Source organism: Manacus vitellinus, unplaced genomic scaffold (assembly GCF_001715985.3).
Source record: "Manacus vitellinus isolate BGI_N305 unplaced genomic scaffold, ASM171598v3 scaffold_71_pilon, whole genome shotgun sequence".
In the NCBI taxonomy this organism is placed as follows: Eukaryota; Metazoa; Chordata; class Aves; order Passeriformes; family Pipridae; genus Manacus; species Manacus vitellinus.
Genome location: NW_021940761.1, coordinates 2004712 through 2009463, shown reverse-complemented (window position 1 = coordinate 2009463; position 4752 = coordinate 2004712). Strand labels below are relative to the sequence as shown.

Sequence of the window (4752 nt, the reverse complement as noted above, 5' to 3'; positions counted from 1 at the left end):
CAAGCATTAGATTCCATGATTTGTTTTGTTAGGGGAAATTCTGCTCTTCTACCCTCCATTGGCATGTATGGGAAAGGTTACAGTTCCTTGGTGACTATTGGACTTCTCTCAATGTCCTGCTTGGGCCACTAAATTCAATTTTAGTGAGTTTAAGTTGTCCCAGTGAAAAAATTCTTGTTGCTTGGACTTGGCTCACTTTAACCAGTGGGGTTTTCATGCAGTCTAGGAATGCATCCTTACTTTTCAGTTCAGTGTTCTGGATACACAGTGGTGTGAATTTCTGGAGGCAGGGTGGTTTTCTGCTCACATGGGAACAAAGTTAAGAGCCAGGAACTCTGTTTAAATCCTTTTGTTATCAGCAAAATGCACTGTGGCCTTTGGCATCTCCTAATTCAACTTCTCTGCAAACTGATAGATACTTATGGTAGTTATGGTACCTACCATCTGTGGGAATGTGGAGGATCCTGGAGAAGTATGTGGCCTCTTTAAATCTGTGAAGTGATACATCTGCTGAGTATTAATGGTTTGTTAAATTTATTGAGCACTTTGGGACTGTTGAATGAAAGACCTTATATAAAAGGCACTTAATTATTGTTATTGCTTGAGAAGGGCTTGCACAAAAGCAGCAGTTATCTGGGAATCTGTGAAACAAAGGTCTGCAGTGTGCTGCCAACTGTGCTACCACTTAAAATTTACAACATGAGGCACTAATTTGGGGACACAGGGAGGAGAGGTTCAGCAGTCACTGAGTTGTGGCAGTCCTTTGGTCAGGCTGGTCACATGCTGAATATATTCTGTCCACCTTATTCTGTGGGAAGTACTCTGCCCTGGTAGGACTGTCGCGGGGATCGTGTGATACTCTTTTTACAAATCTACTTTAAACACTCCTGTCTCCTTCCTCACAGGCCTCACAGAATTGAGCAGAAATGTGCATTGATGTTTTTCATTCATGACCTCAAGCGTCCTCACAAACACGGGCAGGACTGTACTGCAGAGCACAGAGCAAAGTTTTCCAAGGCAGGTAACGAAACTTTCTATTTCTAGGAGCTCTCACAGCCCCTTAAAGCTCTTGGGTCTCAGCATGTGGAAAAATCCATTAGTGTGTGGTGTTTGGCTCTGGCTTTGCTTTGCTTCTGGAGCGGTGGGAAGCTCAACCGCTCAATTTGAAGAGAAACTGGGAGCTTTGCAACACCAGTCTACTGTGAGTCATCCATCCAGTGGCTTCAGAGGAGAGAGGATTAAACCTTCTACCCCCAAGGTTGATTGCCAGTGACTGTGGCAGTCTTAGTAGGCCCGTTTCCTAGCAATTTTATGGGTACTATGATGAATTCACTGGCAAGCTTATTCTCGCCTTTCTGTGGTGTAACAACAGCAGAGGGAACAGGGCAGGGAGATGAGATTTATTTAATGCTTCTATTTATGTTCATATTTTGGACCAATAAACTGCCAAGTGCCTTATGACCAGCAGGTTTGCTCACAGTCACGAGGAGCAGGTGGTGGTGGCTGCTGAAGTTTTGTGTCTTGACTGAACTAAATTCTTCCCCAGCACTTAAATGGATCACTTAGCCATTCTGAGTATATTCAGCTAAAAACAAAGCCCATAATTCATTAAAGAAGGTGCCACTGCTCTCTTTATCCTACTAGTTAAATATTATCCTGGGATATGGAAGCTTCCAAATCTTGTTTTGATAGCTATTTTTGGCTTTTTATATTGTATACAACCAGGAGCTGTGGAAAGAGGCCCAGGACAGAATCTCAGATGTGTGAGCAGCCCTTCTAGGACACACAGGATCCAGCTGGAGGTTTTGCTTGTGTCAGGTTGAGGAGGAGTTTGCTTTTTGGAGGTCTCCCATGTCACACAGACCTCTGAATTACAAGGGCATGAGAAGGAAAGGCTCCACCTCCATCCCTTCTCTGCTCTCTCCACCAGCATTGAATTCCATCTGCTGTATTTGAGCCATCCGTGGTCATAATGGTATTTCAACTCTACTTTATACATAAATACTTTATTATTCAGCAAACCCTTTTGTCAGTGGTTGGGAAGAAACAAAAAAAGGTTCTTTTTCTGAGATCTTTCTTCTGGCTTTAGCAGCTCATCTACAAATGGAAGCAAACAAGAGAAGCAATGAATAAGTACTTTTACTCCTGTTTGATCTTCCCTGCCCTTAGGACATTTTTGCTGCTCTTTCCACCCCACAGAGATGAATGTTTCCTCCAGCAACTGCCCACCCACAAATCTATACCCACATAGGCCTGTGGTTGCTCAGCACACTTGCATTAGTAATACTTTGGCTAAGAGTAGTGTCCTGTCCTCAGACACAGCTGTGATTGCTCTTGCACTTGCTTTGCCAGAGTACCAGGAAGGAAAATTTTCTCCACAGCAGCCCTTGATGGCTCAGGAGAGAGTGGTACCATCCCCTTTTCTTGGAATGCCAGAGATCAGTTGGTTCCCAGATAATTTCATGGTGACAGGAGCTGTAATTTCCGTAGATGAATCTATGGTTTTTGGTTTTGACTGTAAGTCTGTGGCTTTCCCACTTGTGGGCTGGACTGGAAGAGTGGAAATGTTAATTTGAGCGTGGAAGGTTAGTCCTTTTGCCAGTGGCTGAAGAGAATGGAACTTGGTACTTGTGCATGGATGTGAACTCTTGTTTTGCAGGAATCTTGTTTCTTTGTAGAGCAACAGGTACATATTTCCTTTCCAAGGCAGGCAAGAGAACTTTGCACTTCTGATTTGTCTGTATTTTGCCTACACTTTGAGATCTGACTACATCTGAAACCATGCTAAGTAGTGCATCCAAACTGTTTGGTTTCACTGCTTTGTGTTCTGTTCTGTAAAGCTATTAATGCTTAAAGGGGTAACTGCCATAGTTAATAAGGAAACTGATTTTTTTTTTTTTTTTTGCCTAGTCTTGAAGTTTCCTTTTAGGAACAATTAACACTGCCTCCTGATATTTTAACTTGAGCATTGCTTTTGATACTTTTCTAATCAAACAAGGTCTTAAGTAAGTATTATTGGTCCCTTGTGGTTTAGGAACAGTTAAGTCAGGACATCAAAGACCGAAAAACAGAAAATTCCTTTTTCTGCCTCTTCTGTTTCTAGACCTTTTGGGCTTGTTAGTTCCTATTCCCCAGGCCTTCCTGAAATTTGTTCTTTTTTTCAACAAAATGATTCCCAGAGCAGCATTTTGAATAAAATATTGGCTATTCCAAGAGTTGACAATGTTGATTATGTGGGGCATTGCTGGTTTGTTCTCTGTACCAGTTTTAAACATTTCACTGGTCTTGAATATTGCTGAGAGTCTGATTAAAATATTGATGTGCTCATCCTCAAGTTGTCTTCACAAGAGGAGAGTACTTGGGCTGGATTTGAGGCAGGTAGGATAACCCTGCTCGGAGGTTTCCAGCGTTTAAAATCTAGGCTCTGTGTGGAGCACACGGAGCATCCCCCTTGCCTGTGCATTCCCCAGCTGGGGAGCAGAGGTCAGGACAAGCACCAGTGTGCTTGGAAGAGATCATTTCTAGGGTTACATCAGGGGCACGTACAGCTACAATAGCCCATGGTGTCAGGGAGAGAGAAATCCTGTGCCACTGCAGCTCAGTTTGCACTCCAGTTTTCCAAGCCCACAAGCTGGGCTTGTGATCTCTCAGGCCCAACTACTGCTGAATTTGCTCCTTGGGACCATTCAACATACCTATAGTGGGGATTTTATTTGGAACCGGAGAGGAAACGTGATCCTTGTGCATTTGACGCCCTCTTGGATTGAGGGCTGGCTGAATTTTCAATCTCCCCTTGCAGGAGTTTCAGGAAGTGTTGCTTTGTTCCTGGTGATGCTCCATCAGAGCTGCTCTGAGGAGACGCTCTGGCTGACACGCAGCTCGAGTCCTGGCTCTTGACCCAGAAACATTCCTGCCAAATGCCTGGCCACTGAGTTCCTGCTCCCCAGCGCCAGCGACTTGCTCTTTGCAAGGTGGGGAACTGCTGGGGAAGGGAAGCATTTCATGAATCACAACTCCCACGTCTTTGCATACCCACTCATTCCCAACCAAAATACTTTCACTCTTACTCATACCAAATACCACCTTTTCTCCAGAATCTTTTCCATCTGTCCTGCAGGTTGCCATGCATAAAGAAAAGGACATGAGAGACTCTAGGACTTCTCTGAAAAGACAGGCAGCTGACCTGAAGCAGTAAATACGTGTGTGCCCGCATCAGGTACTCGAGTTACCTCAGTGACTTCTGTTCTCTCCTGTTCCCGCTGTCAACACCAACACAGGGGCGACAGCAGAAGGATGTCAGAGTTACCCATCAGCTTGCCTGTATCTTGCAGCTTGGCAAGAAGAAGTATCAATTTCTCAAGTGGGTGCCTGAGGAGCTTTCTCAGCTCTGATGGCTTCCTGTGGGACTGTGCTCATCTTTCATCGGATTTATGTTTGATAGTAAGCCAAAAAGGAGAATTACTTACACTTAGCTAGCGGCAGGGATTTGTTGCAGTGTGGCCTATTTTAAGCACCTAAAAGCATGTGTAAGACACTCTAAAATGGCTTGATTTTAGGTTTTGTGTGTGTTGTTGCCAGATAGGACCTGTTCAATCATTTGTCTGAACTCTTAGACAGTGGCAAAACTATACTCAGTGAAATAGATTGTACTGCTTGTACTCCTTGTGTGAGTGGTTAAAATCTGGGCTTCTTAAAGGCAGGACAGCTCTGAGAGGAAAGTCTCCTTGGCCTGCACAGAACTGGCTATCAGAA

At 44.1% G+C, this 4752-nt stretch overlaps 1 long non-coding RNA gene across 1 annotated transcript; it reads left to right on the top strand.

Moving 5' to 3' along the window:
* Positions 1 to 1935: 1935 nt before the first annotated feature.
* Positions 1936 to 4231, top strand: LOC108641656. The gene is made up of 3 exons (XR_001922185.1): positions 1936 to 1975; positions 3800 to 3971; positions 4118 to 4231. It is a non-coding gene; the product is annotated as an uncharacterized LOC108641656 (long non-coding RNA).
* The last annotated feature ends 521 nt before the right edge of the window (positions 4232 to 4752 follow it).